Raw genomic sequence first — 20859 nt, 5'->3', positions numbered from 1 at the left:
TTGGCTACTGGCTATGAACTTCCTTATTTTAGTCCGGTGTACGTCATCACGTACGAATCCGTCGGACTTTTGTGTGGTCGTGTGTAGGCAAGTCCGTTCGTTAGAAAGTCTGCTGCAAGTCCGCCGAAAGTCCGCCGGAAGTCTGTCGGACAGGCTGTCGGACTTTTGTAGACGAAAAGTCCGACCGTGTGTACGCGGCATTATACTGCAAACACGCTTAGAGGACTTTGAAAATAGAGCACATCGATCAAATCTTTGTATACGAGGAATACCTGAGGCTATTGTTGACCTTCATTCTACTATGACCGTACCTTTCCAAAAACTATTACTGTCAATCCCAGTCAAACGTTTGGAGATGGTTAGGATTCACAGAGCTTTAACACCATGCAAGCCAGAAGGTCCTCCTTGTGATATTATTGCGGAATTCCACTTCTGTCGCACCAAAGAACAACTCATGGCTGCAGCTAGAGGAAAAGATTCCCTCAACTTTCAAGATCATCCTTATCAGCTTTTTGCTGACCTTTCCCCAATTACCGTGGCTAAACAACGTGCACTGAAGCCCTTACTTCATAATCTACAGCAATGCCAGATCCCTTATCAAAGGGGATTCCTATTTTCTATCTTTACCTATCAAGGTGTCAAACATTCCTGTTGATCCTCAGATGAACTACAAAACACTCTAGAAGAACTACATCTTATCAAAAGATCTCCAACTAGCCCTTGTCAATGCACAACCTCCAGCTCCCCTCAAGAATCTTCCAAATCTGGAAAAGATAGAGGCTGACAAAATTCCTCTAAGAAAGTCGATTCAATTCTCCAGATATGGATCCTGTAGACACAATGGACTGAATGACCTTCACACCTCATCTTGAAACTTATTCAATCTTAAGGCTTAGCCTTTCTTTGGTCATTAATTTACCACTCTCAGTATAATCTGACTAAACATATTTAAGCGAATACTGTTTTAAACTTCCCCCTTTATCCACCACAACCTCAGATAAAGATATTTTATGTTTTATCTATTTACCCCCTCCCCCCCTACTCCCCCCTCCCCCATTCCTTCCCACCCCTTAAGCCAGTGAGATACATATTGTCTTGATTATAACCTTATTTACTTAAATTTATCTTTGAGAAAAATCTAGTTATTTTTTTAATTGAAGTACTTCTGTTGTTTTATATTTAATGATCCTGTTTATCAAGAACACAATTTTCCTTCTTCATTACTGGCAATCCTACAATAAGTAATATTGCTATGCAAACCATACGGTTTCTTATTTTTCCCTAGGGTTACCTGTAGGTATTTATACTCACCTTACAGTATAGTTGTTAATAGCTAATTAACCTTTTTTTTTTTTTTTTTTTTTTTTTTACCCTTGCTCATTTTTTTTTTTTTAACGGCCGAACTTGGGTGTCCACGTATTTTAATTTTTCTGTATATAGATCCAGGCCACTGGGGTCTCGAGAGATTGTCACTGCTCCCCCTAGCTTTCTGTCCTAGGATAAACCTCCTTTCTGACCTATCACTATTGGAGGACCTCCTCGGATAGATACTCTAGGCCTCAGAGTTAGCGTTTTTTTTTTTTTTTTTTTACGCACTCAGTACGCCACCTTTTTACTTTTTTCTTATTCGCACAATTTACTTACTATTATTTGACTATATGACTCTTACTCTCTCTTTCTTCCTCTTTATCCTGTCTCTACTCCCCTGTTGGTTCTCAACCCCCCCCCCCGGGGTAACTCTGTAGACTCACAATCTATGAATGCAGTATACAACAATATTTCCTTTAAGATTTACCAATGGCCCCCTTAAATGTCCTTACATTAAACGTACAAGGTCTAAATCACCCACAAAAGCGAACTAAAGTTTTTCGCTTCTTAGCTTCCTCAAAAGCACATGTATGCCTCCAAGAAACCCATTTTGCAGATAGGCTGACCCCTAAATATTTTGGTTACACTTATCCCCAAGTTTTCACAGCCTCTGCCAAGACTAAACAATGAGGGGTGCTAATAGTGTTTCATCATACTACACCCTTTCCCTTCTGACAAAGATCAAAGACCCAGAAGGTCGTCATCCTATACTCACGGGATATCTATTCAATTCTCTAATCACAGTGGTATCCTACTATGCTCCTAACAAAACTCCATCCTCATTCTTCTCCCACTTATTACAGGTAATTGATACTCATAAAATGGACACACTTTTAATCTGTGGAGATTCGAATCAAGTCCTTTATCCTTTTTTAGATAAATCCCCAACTCCTATTGCATCTAGTACTCAGTCTCGTAAGTTCCAACAACTTCTTCAACAACACTCTTTATTAGATTCTTGGTGTGAAATCAATCCTGCTAGACGCCAATTTACTTTTTATTCTCATCCCCATATATCATTTTCCCGTATTGATCACATTTTGATCTCAATAGGCATGACCCCTGAACTCCTTTCTTCATCTATTATCCCTTTTACATTGTGCTGTACTTTCAACTTTCACTTCTCTAATACCCAAAACACAAGATTCTACATGGCATATTAATGATTCAATCCTATCTCATCCATCACACTCCTCTGATCTAGAAATAGCCATAAAAGGATTACCTGGCCAATAATGAGACCCCTGACATATCCCCACTGACCCTATGGGAAGTTCATAAACCTGTTCTCCATGGGGTTTGTATACAAAAAGCCTCATTTCTTAAAAGAGAAAAACAACAATGATATACATAGGATGGACTTGATGGACTTTTTTTCGACTTCACCTCATCATCTCATGATACATTTACTAGTAATCCAGTAAAGATCCTCCACACCTTTCAAAAACATCTTAACTCCTTATATAAAAAAGGATCTTTTGATGATACTTTAGCAGAATCATTTTTTTCCCAAATTAAAAACTTCCTACTATTTCTTTAGCCCAACGCGATTGTCTTGAAAGCCCCATTACAGTTATTGAAATTAAATTAGCAATTAACTTTCTTAAACCAAATAAACGTCCAGGCCCATATGGCTTCTCTACCCTCTACTATAAGAAATTCTCTCATATCCTTGCTTCAATGTTAACAGACAAATTTATTTTTCTCCTTAACGATCAATCCTTTTGCCCGAAACATTAACGGCTATAATTTCAATGATCTCCAAACCTCAGTCAGACGATACATCTTGTTCTTACTATAAACCCATATTATTACTCAACCTTGACATTAAGTTACTAGCGAAAGTCTTAGCGAACCGCTTAAATAGTGTAATAGTTTTATTTAATAATGACCAGGTCGGCTTTATCCCACAGCGCCAAGTGGTAGATAATGTACGCAGGACTACTTTACGAATTCAAGCAGCTAAATCACAACAAATACCCATCTGTCTCTTAGCTTTAGATATCAAAAAAGCATTTGATATCGTGGCATTACCTATATTTTGTCCTGCAGCGCTGGGGATTTGGTCCTCATTTTCTTAGCCGGGTCTCCTCATTATACAAAAATCCCAAAGCTTATGTTAAATATGCTGTATATAAATCAAATCTATTTGACATCTGTAGGGGTACGCGTCAGGGATGTCCACTTTCCCTACTCTTATTTGCCCTACTTATTGAACCCCTTGCTCAATTAATCCATACTGACCCCTCTATTAAAGGTCTAGATTTAGCTGGTCACTAACATAAACTTTGCCTATTTGCTGATGATATCTTCATCTTTATGTCATCTCCTCATATTTCTGCTCCTAATCTTATAAGTAAACTTGATCACTTTGCTCACATGTTTAATTATTAACTCTCAAAAACCTATAGCCTTCACTATCTTCACCTTGTCATATTTTTCAACAAGCGCAAACATCCCTCCCTTTCTCATTGTCCATTTCACGCCTTCTTTACCTAGGGATAACTCTGACACCCAATCTTTCTGACATTTTCACTGCCAATTATCCTCCAATTTTGCATCAAATATCTAATCTTCTGATACAATGGTCCTCTCTACCATTATCTTGGATAGGTCAAATTAATGTAATAAAGATGGCTATACTGCCCAAAATTCTTTATCATTTTCGAGTTTTACCTACCCCTGTTCCAGCATACTTTCTCAGAATACTACAACATAAGGCATTAACTTTTGTTTAGGGCTCCTTGAAACCCCATCTGCCCAAACACACTCTTTACCTTCCAAAGCCCAAAAGGGGACTAGAGTTTCCTAATTTTACCACTTATTACCATGTAGCTCAATTAGCCCATATCTCTAAATTGGGTTGCGCTGGAATCAATAGATTGCGACCCACTTTCAATAACCAACCTCGTATGGTCTAATTCCTCCGACCATGAAATAATCCTATAACTAAACATACACTAGCCATTTGGGATAAATTTAAATTAGTAAATGGACTACAATCTCCCCAGATACCTCTTCTATCATTTCTTAAAAATCCACTTTTCTATCCTGCATGGTCTTCTCCTAAATCCTTTAAAGCATGGACCTCCACTAATCTAACTCATCTCTGTGAACAAGCATCCTCTACTTCATTCAAAACTTTCCCTGACTTATGGAAAGGTCACAAACTTCCTAGTTCAGAGCTCTTTCGATATCTGCAGATAAATTAACGCGCTTTGAATATATATGTAAGCGTGACCCACACACTAGGACTTATTACTAAACCCAACTCAGACCCACCATCATATGTGGCTAAGTGGGAGATGGATCTTGAGTTTTCATTGGAAGCAGACGATTGCGTTAAGACTGGGATCACAACTAAGTCATCCTTACAAAATATCGCTGCCTTAGAGACAAATTACAAAGTATTCACCCGCTGGTATTTGGTCCCTGTCAGAATTTCGAAATATGCTCCAAATTATTCTCCATGTTGTTTTCTTGGCTGTGGTGATCTAGGATCACATCTCCATACTTGGTGGGATTGCCCGGTAGCAAAAAATTTCTGGAAAGATGTATTTCTTAGGGATTTCAAACAGTATTGAAATCATATCAATCCTGATCCTACAATAGCACTTTTAAACTTAAAACCGGCCACTCTCTCCTACCGCCAATTCAAACTCCTATTATAGATCACTACAGCCGCGGAACAAACATTTGCTAAAGCTTGGAAATCCTTGTCCTTAATAATTGCTGAAACTAAAAAAATAGAGTCAATCAAGCAATGAACCATGCCAAAATAGAAGCTATAACTCAAGGTAAAATATCCAACTTTGAGAATATATGAAATGTCTGGGTGATTCACTCTTTGCCTTCTAATTTTGATGCTTCCCTACTAAGACCTTGGTAATCTCGATTTATACTTCCATTCTCTACATTCATGGTATGTGTTTTATACCATGTACTACCCCGGGGACCCCTACTATCTCTCATTTCTTTCTTCCCTATCTATATTTTCTCCTACCTAGGATTACTTTTTCTTTTATCTTCTTTCTCTCATCTACTCCCCCCCCCATTCTCTCTCTCCTCTTTCAATTAACTCTTTATATAGTTCTGGTAGCAGAGCTTTTATTCCCTTTGTTATCATTATATAAATTGTAGATAGTTCCAATATGTAGTACAAGATTTTAGATTCTATAATAAAATGATTTCTTTTTTTTTTTTTTTTTTTTTACTATACTCTTGATAATAATTAAGACCTTTTTTTATTTTATCTTTATCTTTATATTAACCGGTTCAGCCCCGGAAGATTTTACCCCCTTCCTGACCAGAGCACTTTTTGCGATTCGGCACTGCGCCACGTTAACTGACAACTGCGCGGTCGTGCGACGTTGCACCCAAACAAAATTGACGTCCTTTTTTCCCCACAAATACAGCTTTCTTTTGGTGGTATTTGATTACCTCTCCGTTTTTTTTTTTTATTGCGCTATAAACAAAAAAAGAGCAACAATTTTTAAAAAAAGCAATATTTTTTACTTTTTGCTATAATAAATATCCCCCAAAAATATGTATTCTTCTACATATTTTTGGTTAAAAAAAAAAAAAAAATCACAATAAGCGTATATTGATTGGTTTGCACAAAAGTTATAGTGTCTACAAAATAGGGGATAGTTTTATGGCATTTTTATTAATAATTTTTTTTTTTATTAGTAATGGCGGCGATCTGCAATTTTTATCATGACTGCGACATTATGGCGGACACATCAGACACTTTTGACACTAATTTGGGACCAGTGTCATTTATACAGCGATCAGTGCTATAAAAATGCACTGATTACTGTGTAAATGACACTGGCAGGGAAGGGAATAAACACTAGGGGGCGATCAAGGGGTTAAGTGTGTCCTAGGGAGTGATTCTAATTGTGGGGGGGGGGGCTTCCACTCACATGACAGCGATCACTGCTCCCAATGACAGGGAACAGTGATCTCTGTCTTCTGTCATGTCACTAGGCAGAACAGGGAGATGACTTGTTTACATAGGCATCTCCCTGTTCTGCAGCTCCGTGACACGATCGCTGGGGCACCGGCGGACATCGAATCCGCAGATCCCACGGGCACGGTCACGCTGTACGCGGTGCGCGCCCACTAGCCCTGCCAATTAAAGGGGACGTACAGGTACGCCCATTTGCCCACCGCTGCCATTGTGCCAACGTATATTGGCGTGCAGCAGTCGGCAAGTGGTTAACCAGGTCTAAGTTGGTTTTATCCTTTCTTATACAATGTATGACGTAATCTTTTGAGTAGTTAGATCCATGCTAAAATTGTTTTAGTTAAACTAATTTTAGTTTATATTGGAACTACAACTCAATATTATTACCATATATGTGATCTTTTCTTTTGCTGCCACCATATGTACTTATGTATGCTTATTGTTAAAAATCAATAAACAAATTTGATAAGAAAAAAAAAAGAAAAGAAAGCAAGGGTGATGTAAGCTTTACCCACTCTTATCAAAATTTAACAAAAGGTTTAGGTTGAAGTTGGGCTTTAAACATTTTACAAAGATCTCCATGGATACTTCAAAATCTTTCACAGAGATAAAGAACTTGCCTTGGAGGATCAAATACGTCAAAAAGTAGAGATATTTACTGATACCACCAGGCATGCCACTTGTGATATTGTCAGCACATGTGGTATTTGCTCATATGAAATCTAAACAGGTTAGGTACTCACTATAGTAAATGCCTAGCATACTAAAGGCTCATAGCATTTTCTAATTACACGGTTAGTAAATGATCAGAGTATGTCTAACTGGCATCTTAAAAGCTGACAACATGCTTAGAAAACAGAAAATGATGAGAAAATAAAAACAGTTTTCTAAATGCTTGAAAACTGCCTATTATTACTTGCTAATTGCTCGGATTATTTGGTGGGTAGAAGGGGAAGAGAGAGAAAACACAAATAAAAATATGGCAATAATGCAGACCCAGTTCCCAGAATCATACCCGACACTCTCCCAGGTACCACTATTGGATGTAATTTTTGGGACAGTTGAAATCCCCCCTATACAATATCCTATTTATGCCCACTGCCACTAAACATGAATACAGTGTTAAAACTAGAAGCAGATTTAGGTGCCATGGAAGACATAGATTGGGAAATTCTGTATAGTTATAAACTAGTCTCTCTGAAAATCTCTGACAGGTTAACGCAATTATACACTATATCTTGCATAGAGCATATCTCGCCCCTGTTTGCATAACTACTAGGGATGGGCGAACAGTTCGGCCCGAGCATAAGTTCGGGCCGAACTTTGGTTGTTTGGATGTTCTGCAGAACACCGAACAATATGCGGTGTTCAGGGAAAATTCAAAAGCCGCCGGAACACTATTAAAGTCTATGGGACATTAACATGAAAAATCAAAAGTGTTAATTTTAAAGGCTTATGTGCAAGTTATTGTCATAAACAGTGTTTGGGGACCCGGGTCCTGCCCCAGGGGACATGTATCAGTGATTTTTTTTTTTTTTAAAAGTCAGTTTTTTCAGGAGCAGTGATTTTAAAAATAATAATTTAATAAAGTGAAATAATAAAAGTGAAATTTTCCTTTAAATTTCATACCTGGGGGGTGTCTATAGTATGTCTGTAAAGTGGTGCATTTTTCCCGTGTTTAGAACAGTCCCTGCACAAAATGACATTTCTAAAGGAAAAAAAGTAATTTAAAACTACTCGCGGCTATAATGAATTGTCTATGGGAGAAATCAAAAGTGCTAATTTTAAAGGCTTATATGCATGGTGTTGTCATAAAAAGTGTTTGGGGACCTGGGTCCTGCCCCAGAGAACATGTATCAATGCAAAAAAAAAGTTTTCAAAACGGATGTTTTTTCGGGAGCAGTGATTTTAATAATGCTTAAAGTGAAACAATAAAAGTGAAAAATTCCTTTAAATTTCGTACCTGGGGGGTGCTGTAGTATGCCTGTAAAGTGGCACATTTTCCTGTGTTTAGAACAGTCCCTGCACAAAATGACATTTCTAAAGGAAAAATTCATTTAAAAGTACACGTGGCTATAATGAATTGTCAGTCCCAGCAATACAGATAAAAGTCATGAAAAAAACGGTATGGGATCCCCCAGAGTCCATTACCAGGCCCTTTGGGTCTGGTATGAATATTAAGGGGAACCCCCGAACCAAAATTAAAAAAAAAAATTGTGTGGGGGTCCCCCAAATTCCATACCAAGCCCTTCAGGTCTGGTATGGATATTAAGGGGAACCCTGCGCCAAATTAAAAAAAAATGGGGTAGGGGTCCCCCTTAAAATCCATACCGGACCCTTCAGGACTGGTATGATTTTAAGGGGAACCCTGCACCAAAATAAAAGAAAATGGCGTGGGGGTCCCCCCAAAAATCCATACCAGACCCTTATCCGAGCGCGCAACCTGGCAGGCCACAGGAAAAGAGGGGGGACAAGACAGCGCCCCCCCTCCTGAACTGTACCAGGCCACATGCTCTCAACATGGGGAGGGTGCTTTGGGGTAGCTCCCCAAAACACCTTGTCCCTATGTTGATGGGGACAAGGGCCTCATCCCCACAAACCTTGCCCGGTGGTTGTGGGGGTCTGCGGGTGGGGGGCTTATACTATAGACACCCCCCAGGTACGAAATTTAAAGGAATATTTAACTTTTATTGTTTCACGTTAAGCATTATTAAAATCACTGCTCCCGAAAAAACGTGCATTTTTGAAACTTTTTTTGCATTGATACATGTCCCCTGGGGCAGGACCTAGGTCCCCAAACACTTTTTATGACAATAAAATGCAAATAAGCCTTTAAAACAAGTCCCATAGACTTTAACGGTGTTCGTGTGTTCTGCCAAATTTTTTGCCTGTTAGGTATGTTCTGGTGCGAACCAAACCGGGGGTGTTCAGTCCATCCCTAATAACTACATATATCCCTTCTCATAGACCATTGTGCCCGCTATGTTCTACTACACCAGGTACCTTTTATCATTTGATCTGGCCGTATCCAATTATACAAACTTGGGGTGCCTTGACGAGGGCCTGTAGCTTACGCATGGATTTGCAAATGTGTGCAGATTAAACCCCTGTTTTTAACACATATTGTGTTAATTTCTTTGGTTTTGCTTGACATACATTGCCCTTCCAGTGCTCCTTGCTGCAAAGACCAGTTATAGGTGTGGGCAGTGACCACTTGTTTGTATCTTGAATATATTGGTCAGGCAATGCACTGACACCTTTGCTGCCATAGTGCTATGTGCTGGGTGTTCAGTGTGTCCCTGTGCCTTAGGGGAGGGGTGGGCTCTTCCCTCTGCCTATCCATTATAATTGCATGTGCTCCCATTGTGGAGACTCACAGAAGTTAGAGTTAGGACTACAGAAAATGGGGTGTTTTGACGGGGCCTGTAGCTTACATATGTATTTAAAATGTGTGCAGACTAAACCCCCGTCTATTGTTAGACGGGTCAATTCGGTCGCAGACTGGTTGGTAAGTTGAGCTTGGAAACATCTTTGGTTTTGTTTGACATACGTTGTTCTTCGAGTGCTCCTTGCTGCTAAGACCAGTTATAGGTGGGGGCAGTGGCCACCTGTTTGTATCCCAATTATACAAACATTTTGGATTCAGGCGATAGAATTCTTACATGATGACATGAGCTGTCCATTATCTCTTGATCCTAGACAATGCTTACTTAGTCTTGTCCCAGATCCTGACACTGATAAATTCCTTATTATTTTTCTATACAAAACATTATTTATAGCAAGGAAAGTAAAAGTAATAGTGCAGAACTGGATGTAGGCACTGCCTTCTACCTTCCAGGCATGGTTGAGGGATGTTAACGTTACCCTCCCCTACAAGAAATGGATTTATGTACATAGAGGTTGTCCCTCCAAATACAACAAGATTTAGGACTGCTGGTTAGCACAACCCAGCGTCTGTGAATGACTCCTAACTTAAGAATTCTGTTGATTTTTACCTTTGGGTGCATTGTACACTACATGATTTTCTAGCAGTCCCTTCTCCCCACATCTGTTTGGGAGCAGCTGCCGGCCTCCAGGGGTGGCTTTGTGATTTTTGTAGGGGCACTATTGTTTCCCCATCATCATCATCATCATTCTTGTTCCTGTTACACTAAAGTATAATGTTTGGATTTAGTGGTAGCGGACTCTGCTGGTATATATTTGTATGATTATCCTTAAGTCCTAATCTATTGATACTCTGTATCTCTAATTGGTTTACTGCTTATGTATTCTAATGTTAATTTTTCTATTGGCAGTATGTCATGAACGATTGCTTCTGTTACGTATTATTGTAATATATTTTCAAACGCTTTTTGGTAATAAAGAAAAAAATAGGATCCCCGATTATGGTGGTTCTCTCTTCAAAGCTGACTTCCCTGGATCCATTAAAAAGTCATTTTGATGGGCTGTCTACTTATTTAAAGGCAAGTGCAGTAAGTATTTTTTGACCAGAAATCCATAGAGCATTGCTCAGAGCAATCTTTCAGGCATAGTTCTCTAAAGCAGAGTGCGTTGTGCAAGTAAGCATTCGTTTGGCAGATAAATATGCACACTTCTAGATAATGACATACTATGCAAAGTTGCATTTTCCCTCTACAAACAAGCCAGCATAGACTGGATAAAAAATGCACTTGTCTAGTGCTTAAGAACATACAAAATTGTTGGGAGGGTTAAATTACTAGCTGTGTTTTAAAAAATAATACTTTTCCTCTGTGGCTGAAATCACATTATTATGCGGTTTCATATGTACAATTAGTGAGCCAGTGCTTTCCCCATCACTCACCTGACAACATTTTTACAGCTCTGTAACTATACATCTACACAGTGAAGTTTTTGTAAGGAAATAATTTTCAAAACCTATGCCAGTGTGAAATTAATTCATATGCAAACTCCAATAAATAATTCAGGATTATATAGAGAAATGTACTAGAAAATGCATTTATCGCATCTCCTGTCCCTATCCAACCCTAGACCTAATGCATTCTTAATCAGTGAATGAGATTTTGCAAAATAAATAACAGTTATAGCATTTATATTTAAGTTTAGGTACATATGACCAGAGTGCAGACTGGAAGAAGGTAAAACATTTTTTATAGTACATACAGGCAAAGGTTCTACTACTACCTATCATTTTAGGCTAAATCTATAATACAAAGTTTAATCCAAAAATGGATCAACAACACACAATGTGTGTGTGTGTACCTAGCAATGGGGCTCCCACCCAGCCATCACATTACAATAGGTCAACCAGGAAGAGGTTAAAGTGTATCCAAACTCAAAAAACAAAATGCAATATCTTCCAGCTTTTTGCAATCCTTAGATGTAGTGGCTGCATTAGCTTTCTTTTCCCATACATTTTACCTTTGTTTTGCTTGTAACACACTTACTGATCTAGAGCGACAACGCTCACTTACATATTGTATCTTTTTGACAAGTAGCATTATCCCCCTGGAATAGGAAGTGTGTTAGGACTGAAGAACATCATCTCTCTCCTCATCTCCATAACATATTGTAGGTGGGAAGTGTTTTGTAGTTCACAGGGATGACCAGGGTAGGGCTGATAAGACTTTTTGGGATAACAATACACAGAACACAGGACAGTACTGGATTTCTGTAGGTATATTTTTTGCACTGAAGCTGAGGCTGAAAGGTTTAACACTGTGTAATCACAACCCCTTAAAATCACAACAAAACTATACCTTTCCTGCAAATGATTGTGGCGCTATAAACCTTACTTTTTTTATTTACTACAGAATTTCAGCATATTTGGACCCCATTTTCATTTTTACCCTGGGCTCTATTTTGTTTAAGCCAGCCCTGCATAGGAGCCATATTCCAGCTCTTATGTTTCTAGTGCAGATAGAAAATGTATGTAAATATGATAATGGATAATATTAGAGGCAGGAAAACCAACTTGCCTTCAGTGGTTGCAAATATGTTAAACTTTTCTATAAAAAAATAAATGTTTGTACTTACCATAAAATCTATTTCTTGAAGTTCATTGAGATACACAGGATTCAGAGACTATTTAATAGATTTGGACACTGTCAAACAAAAAAACAGTTAACAGCCTGGTATAACCCCTCCCACTACCAGCATTCCTGAGTTTGGTAGAAAAGCAATACTAGGAAAAAGTTTAAAGACACAAAGGTATGGGACCTGTGTCCATCAATAAACTCCAAGAAATAAATGTTTTGGTAATTACATAAACCCAGTTTTCTTTCTTGTTCACTGAAAGCATGTGTGTTAACAGAAGACCAGGGAGAGGCCTTATAAATATGGGGAACAGTAGCCTAATGTAGAATATCGCACAAAGCACTCACAGACCTTGTAGAGTGCGCCTTCCAGGAAAGGATGGAACTATATCCTCTAGGCCTTAAGCTTGGATGGCAACCTGTCTAAGCCACTGAGAAATGGTGGGAGTCAGTCTTTTGAATGGAAGGAATTGCTCCGAGATAAACATGCACAGCACGTACTTCATCCATGCTATAAGAAGAGATTATCTGCTGATGTACTGGAGCTGTACAGAGGAATGGAAGAACAATGTCCTTGTTGAGTGGAAAAACTGAAACCATCTGGGGAATGAAGGAGGCTCTGAGCCTCAACAGTACTTTGTCCTTAGGTACTGTAGAATCAAAAATAGTTCTTTACAGGACAAAAGCGGCCAGCCCAAAAGTGATGGCGACAAGGAAAGTAACCTTGTGAGTAAGAGTGGAAAGAGGAATGTCCCTAATAGGTACAAAAAACTATTTTTGAAGTGCCAAGAGAACCAAATTCAGATCCTGCGAAGATACAGGTGAATGCACAAGGAAAGTTACACGAGAGACAACCTAAACATGTCTTAATCAAAGAAGGTGCAAAAAGGTGAGGATTGGTCTTATGGAGTATTTCCTGCGATGAAGGCTTCTTTCCTCACAGGAAGCATAGAAAGCCTTCCATTTGTAAAGGTAGGCCATGCTGGAAATAGACCTGACTTTTATCATCATGGGAATAACAGATGCAGGTATACATGTGTCCCTGAAGACTTGGGCCTCAACAGCTATATCATCATAACTTGGAAAGTCCCGATGATCTGGAACAATGTGTGAGAAGTCTGATCAGGTTAAAGGATAATTTAACCTTTTAAAATATAAATAAATGCACATCTTTTTGCATTCATTATTTTTTTTACTTGGAACTTGGAAAGTATTGCAGACTTGTCAGTCTATCTGTCTGCTCATGCCTAATATGCACAGGCACATATACACTAACAGGGAGAGAGAATGAACTACCAATGCACTCAGCAGCACCATGATAGTTCATTAAAACTACAAGCCAACAGCTGCAAAGGCTGTTGGGACTTGTAGTTTCCTATTAACTGAGGACTGTGAATGAATGACGTGGCTGGGTACACTGGTGACTCAAGCCAAAGGCAACATTCTAGGCAGTGTCAGACCCTCAAATGGGTGCACTGCAAATAGCACCGAAGATGTTAGTGGACATGAGTTGGAAGGATCAATTACAGCAGAATTTTTCCACCTGTCTAGGATCTGAGGTAGAATGAGGTAGCTCCTGTGCTCAGCCTACAAGCCTACTCACAAAGCGAGTCTTCAGGGACTTGGTCACACCAGACGCTCTGCAATGGGTCTGGATCCAGAAAATACTCTATGGCTAACAAACACTGTACATTCAGGTCTGGAAAGTGCCACAATGTAGAGCCCAGTGCCTGAAGGTCACCTTTCAGGCTGTCCAGTCCAGTGGAGTCCTAGTATGTACTCCAAAAGCTAATGTTGAGGATACACAAATACAGTTAGCTGCAACAAAAAGGCTAGCTCAAGCAGAAAAAAAAAAAAACTTGAATGAATAAAAAAATAAAATAAAATGGCTAAAGAAAAGCGATTTATATTTTTTTCAGTAGAGACGTCCATTTCCCTAGCAAAAAAACTGTGGAATGCTGGAGGGGAAAAGGGCATATACACGACTTTTTGTTTGTTTGTCAGCGTCCAAGTCCTTGTGTAGGCAGCTATATGACCCAGTTGAATCCTGTGTTCCTCAATGAATGAGAGAAAACTCACTGTGACTGAGATATCCCATTTTGGGAAACTTAAAGTAACAAGTGTTGGTTTGCACAGAAAGGTATGCAGATGTAATGTTTCATAGTAAGCTTTGTCCACTCTTCTTATTTTCGTATTAGGAATAATTAAAAGAAACAGGTGCGTTAATTTATAAGAATATTCACAGTGCAAAAATACATGACAAACATTTAAGGGCATAAAGTCCACTCCTGCAAAAAAAAGTGTATAAAAATAAATAAAAAAATTGGATGAAATGACTCAAAGTGAAAAATATACGATTCAGTTCATAAAAGGTGCATAAAAAAGTGCATAAAGGGTTTGCCAACTGGCAAACCCTTATACAAAAGGGAACTAAGTGAACCAAGTATGTGAAAAACTTCTATGCTCTTCAAGGGAATTGGGTGACCCAAATAAGGCAACTTCAGTGCTCTTCAAAACACAAAGACTTTAATATCCCATCACCACATAGATTCACTTCTTACAGATAGCAGTAGTTTGAAGCATTGGATAATAATCCCACCATGCTCCAACAGACTGGGCTGTAAAAACAAACCAAATTCCAGCAGTATCCGACACTGGACAATGATCCCATCAGGCTCCAACACCTTAAGCTGTAAAACTGGACCCGGCTTTTCAATGGACACAGGAATTATGGTATCTTTGGAAAAGCTGAAATCCAATCTGGCAGCTCAAGGATAAATCCCAGAGCATAAGGGAAGAAGAGGATAGCCTCACAGTGCAATATGTTTCAACAAAGGGGATTATTAAAACAGCACACTAAAAACTTACATCAAGGCAACCAAACATCAGAAAAAATAAATGCACATAAAAAACAAAGCGGTGGTTTGCACCAGCCAGCTCAAATGGTTAGACGTCTCACAATGGGCTCCACCCTGGTGCAAACCACCGCTCTGTTTTTTATGTGCATTTATTTTTTCGGATGTTTGGTTGCCTTGATGTAAGTTTTTAGTGTGCCGTTTTAATAAACCCCTTTGTATACACCGCTCTCAAACCACCCCAAAGATGGTGCTTGCAGGACTTTTTTCCCATCCCGCAAGCGCACTGCCTCAGTGTGAAAGCACACTGGGGAGGCATGAGAGGGGCTTTTTAGGTGCTTTACAGGAGCTACTGTTAGCGCTAAAATGCCTGAAAAGCACCTCAGTGTGAAAGGGGTCTTAAGGCTAGGTTCACTCTATTGCAGGTGCGGGAATGCTTGTAAATTGCACACGTTCCAGCACCTGCAGCCAAAACAGGCTGTTGTTTAACAGACACATGGGGGTGCCAATAAAGCTAATTAATTTCCCGTGCTCAGAAACTATTAAACCAAGTGGCTGCGGTTTCCGAAAAGGGTCAGGGACCTTTTCCCTGTTTCCTGCAGGTACGACAGCCTATTCACATGAATTTGGCTGCTGCGTCTGTGCATACGTGCCTCACAGCAAATGCACAGATGTGAACCTAGACTAAAATACTTTATGTGAAAATAAAAAAGGCACACAATGGGGGTTATTTACAAAAGGCAAATACACTTTGTACTGCAAGTGCACTTGAAAGTGCACTGAAAGCGCACTTGGAAGTGCAGTGGCTCTAAATCTAAGGGGTAGATCTGAAATTAGTGAAAGCTCTGCTGATTTTATCATCCAATCATGTGCAAGCTAAAATGCTGTTTTTTAGTTTCCTTGCATGTCCCCCTTTGGATCTACAGCGACTTTACTTACAAGTGCACTTTCAGTGCACTTTCAAGTGTACTTGCAGTGCAAAGTGGATTTTCCTTTAGTAAATAACCCCCAATGTCTATACATGTAAAGTAAAAGTGCAGATTTTAATTTGTGGTTTCAGGTGAAATGTATCAAAACAGATGAGTGAATTTACCCAGGTTCGGTTAGTGAGAGGTTCAGTGAACCCTGCAGGAAGTCCACAAACCCTAAACTTAGCATCAAACCCCCTTTAAGTCTAAGGGAGATGAAACTTGCTATTTCTGTCCATTTTCAAGATAAATAAGCACGCTTTTGTTCAACAGGGGGCATTGTGAGATTTGATTTGAAATTACCTTTCACCAGAGTGTTGGTATTTTTATGTGGCTTAAAGGGCAACATTTAAAGTATACAAATCCTTTGTTTAACATGCTTGGGGATACCCTAACCACTTGACCTCTGGAAGAATTATCCTCCTTCATGACCAGGCCTTTTTTGGTGATATGGCACTGTATTATTTTAACTGACAATTGTGCGGTCATGCAACGCTGTATCCATATGAAATTTATGTAATTTTTTTTCCCCAAAAATAGAGCTTTCTTTTGGTGGTATTTGATCATCACTGCGGTTTTTATTTTTTGTGCTATAAACAAAAAAACACTGCCAATTTACATGGTATTACATTGTATTGTATTACGTTGAATTACATTGTATTGTATTACATTGAATTACATTGTCCAGGGATGTAAATCCATCAGCAATCACACCTAACACCAGCTGATGTGTACACAACACATTCCCTTTGTTAAAGGGTAAGTTCACCTTTGTACACTTTTTTTTTTTACTAAATTGCAGCTCCCCATGTACCTATATAGCATTCATGTACTTTTTTTGCAAAAATATTAACGCTTTCCATTAAATCTACAGTCACTTTTCTTGTGCTCATCCATTAATCCAGACATTTCCATTAGTAATGTCTTTCTTCCTCACAGGCTAGAGATCATGACACAGGAAGGAATTGACCAGCTGACCTCACTAGCACACACCCAGCATCATCTACCCTCCCAACTCCCAGGTGCACGTTTTTTAAATGAAATGCAATCAATCAGTGATCACCCTCCTCACTAAATACACAATATACAATCAGATTCCATAGTGTTTGGACATCTTTATACAAGTACATAGAAGGGAGTGGACAGGAACACTCAGCTGTCAAGCCCTGTTCACATCTCTGCATAGCAGGAACTCGCATTCCCACATGCGTCTTTTTTTTTAGCAAGGGGGAGAGGTGTTTGAGCATTTTCACTCATCACACATAGAGCAACCCATCCACCTGAGTGCCCTACACACAACAATCGCTCCAAAGAAGCTTCAGTACTATTTTTTAAAGCGGAGCTTGGTGCGTTTTTACTGCGATTTTTAGGGCAGCGCATTTCTGAAATGCAAGGAAACGCACAGATGTGAATGGAGCCTCATTGTTCTTGTGTTACTGCACCAATTTCACTTTCAGGCCCCATTCACATCTAGTATAGTGGGAGTGAACGTTTTGTGGCTTGTTTTTCCTGTGACACGCATAGGGCAGCCTGTTGATTTCAATAGGCTGTGCTATATGTGGTTAATGGGACATTTTGGCTTTTTGTGGACTGTGTGTTTTTTACTGTGCGTTTTGCAGCATTTGCCCCTAGTTTTTTCACATGGCAAAATGTGTTTTTGCTTCTGTGTTTGGTGTGCCGTTATCAATTAATGGCACTGAAAGCGCAACTAGTAATTTTAGGTGTATAAAGATGGCGATACGCTATACAATCTGATTGTACAAACATCCATGAGAACAGTGAAGTAAGTGTCTGTAGAATTAATGGAAAGCTTTGATATTTTTGCAAAAGAAGTAAATTAAATGGTATATTAGTACATAGAGGAGCTGGAATTTAGAAAAAAAGGTGAACTTAGCCTTTAAGTTTAATCTTGCATCGATCTTTCATTTGGCATTTTGAAGTGTGCAGGAGATTAGAGATGAGATAACAGTCTATGTGGATAGAGTTGTAGTATAAAAACAAGAGAAGGATCTCCTGGGTTCTGTAAAATTCACCATATAATCTAATTGTACAATCTCCTTTAGATCTACCATCAACTATGTAGTGTAAGGGCCTGCCTGACTGGATACAGAGTGAATGACTAGATAGGTGTTTCCTCCTATTATACAAATTTGGTATATCAAAAAGAGATTGTACAATCAGATTGTATAGTGTATGGCCACTTTTATATACCTAAAATTACTAGTTACGCTTTCAGTGCCATTAATTGGTAACGGCACATCAAACACAGAAGCAAACACACATTTTGCCATGTAAAAAACGAGGGGCAAATGCTGAAAAACGCACAGTAAAAAACACGCAACCCACAAAATGCCAAAATGTCTCATTAACCAAATGTAATTCATGGGTTGTCCTATGCGTGTCACAGGAAAAAGGAGCCACAAAACGTTCGCTCCCACTATGCTAGATGTGAATGGGTCCTGAAAATGAAATTGGTGCAGTAACACAAGAACAACAAGGCTCCATTCACATCTGTGCGTTTCCTTGCATTTCAGAAATGCGCTGCACCAAAAATCGCAGTAAAAAATGCACCAAGCTCCGCTCTAAAAAATAGTCCTGAAGCTTCTTTGGAGTGATTGTTGTGTGTAGGGCATTCAGGTGGATGGGTTGCTCTATGTGTGATGAGTGAAAATGCTTAAACACCTCTCCCCCTCGCTAAAAAAAAAACGCATGTGGGAATGCGAGTTTCTGCTATGCAGAGATGTGAACAGGGCTTGACAGCTGAGTGTTCCTGTCCACTCCCTTCTATGTACTTGTATAAAGATGGCCATACACTATGCAATCTGATTGTATATTTAGTGAGGAGGGTGATCACTGATTGATTGCACTTCATTTAAAAAACGTGCACCTGGGAGTGGGGGGGTGGATGATGCTGGGTGTGTGCTAATGAGGTCAGCTGGTCAACTCCTTCCTGTGTCATGATCTCTAACCTGTGAGGAAGAAAGACATTACTAATGTAAACGTCTGGATTCATAGATGAGCGCAAGAAAAGTAAGTGACTGTAGATTTAATGGAAAGTGTTGATATTTTTGCAAAAAAAAGTACATGAATGCTATATTGGTGCTTAGAATTTAGAAAACAAAACAAAAAAAAGTGTACAAAGGTGAACTTACCCTTTAAATGCCATATACCTGATGCTGTGATCATTTAAATGTTGCTGGGGATCCTGAACGATGTAATGAACCAAAAAGGGTCTATGTCCAAATCTGTTCAATGATGTCACCAGTGATCCCCACCTGTCTGTTTACATGAAAGCAGCTGGAAATTCAGGCATGCCAACAGTCACATTAGACCGGTGGGTATGTGAATCACAAGCAGATTAGGATTTGCCTCAAACCTACCGCTGACTCAAACCCAACTCTCATGCCTAATTAAAAACATATATTAGCTGATCTGGTTTGATCTGGGAGAAATGTTAAGTCCTTTAAGTGAAAATTGTATAAAGTCGCCCTGTTGTTACATACATATGCAGGCAGGAAAAAGTTAAAACAGACAACTTCAGTAGTAAAGAGGTCAGTAATAGTAGTTTTTGTATTTCTCGTTGTACAACTTACCTTTAAAAAAGTTAATTCTCTCAGCAACCAGAATGAAAGTATCCAACCCAATTAATAACAAAACTCATGGAAGGGCAGTATCATAATATCAATTGGCAAAAAAACACACCAATGTGATATTTTGAGATGACGCAGCATAGTAAATGAAATGATAGCAGTCCCCACATATGGCTAATGATTATGAATATAAAAGATACTTACGTTTCAGTGGATAAATGTGGAGCACTTTACAAATATTTCAAGCGCACTACTGGCTTCTCTCTGTAGGAAAGATAAACATGATTAGCTTCAAAATGTGTATGCCTTAAAAGTAGACTTTCTGCTTTTTCATGTAATTGAAATATTGAGCACAGGCAAAAAAATGTTTTTTTTTTTTTAAATAATCTAAAAATACCTAAAGTAGAAAACATGTTAGGACATTTTTTTCTTTATATAGTTGTCTAGTTTCCTGCTCAGGTTTCCCCTCATCTTCCTGTCCTGCCATTGGTATAGAAAGTGACAGACCAACGCACTTCGCCAACTGCCAAACGCGTGGCATAGTGTACTTCATGTCTTGCAAGTTCGGCGCTTTCTATATAGGGGAAACTAAACAAGAATTTTGGCGCCGCATCACCAAACATGTATATAGCATGCAGATTGGGAATCGATATCTCCCAGTCAGCAGACATGCAGTACTCAGACATGACTACAGGGTACCCAAGGTTACCTTCACCGCCCTCGACCGGGTTCATATTTCTGATCGGGGTGGAGATTGGAACAAAACTTTGCTCCAACACGAGCAAAGATGGATCTTTAAAGTGGATGTAAACCCAATGTCATCCTTTCTAAACTACTGCCATAGGGGTTATCTAGAAGGATATACATGCCTCCTGCATGTATCCTTACCTGTCAAATGTCTCCCCTCTCTCTGTTATGAGACCCGAAAAACTGCAGATTCTGTGGGTGGGTCTGTTGTCTGGAGCTGGGTGGGTGGAGTCGTGATGTCAGTAGACTCCCCGCCCACCTCTACACTCTCCTTGTCAATATGCACTTTCTCTGTGTATTTCTAACACTGAACTTCTGCTGAACTTCTGCTATGATCTCTAACATCCA

The 20859-nt window shown here is 39.2% G+C and overlaps 1 protein-coding gene across 4 annotated transcripts in view; it reads right to left on the bottom strand.

The window, feature by feature from the left end:
• TSPAN4 (tetraspanin 4) overlaps positions 1-20859 on the bottom strand; it is a 2224117-nt gene that overhangs the window by 956523 nt on the left and 1246735 nt on the right. For all 4 annotated transcript variants that reach the window (XM_073604831.1, XM_073604832.1, XM_073604833.1 and 1 more), the window contains one exon: positions 19969-20028. The gene's annotated coding sequence lies outside the window, so the exon portion shown is untranslated. The remainder of the gene's footprint in view (positions 1-19968; positions 20029-20859) is intronic.

The sequence above is a fragment of the Aquarana catesbeiana genome, linkage group LG11 (assembly GCF_042186555.1).
Source record: "Aquarana catesbeiana isolate 2022-GZ linkage group LG11, ASM4218655v1, whole genome shotgun sequence".
Classification (NCBI taxonomy): Eukaryota; Metazoa; Chordata; class Amphibia; order Anura; family Ranidae; genus Aquarana; species Aquarana catesbeiana.
This window is presented reverse-complemented; position numbering and strand designations above follow the sequence as displayed.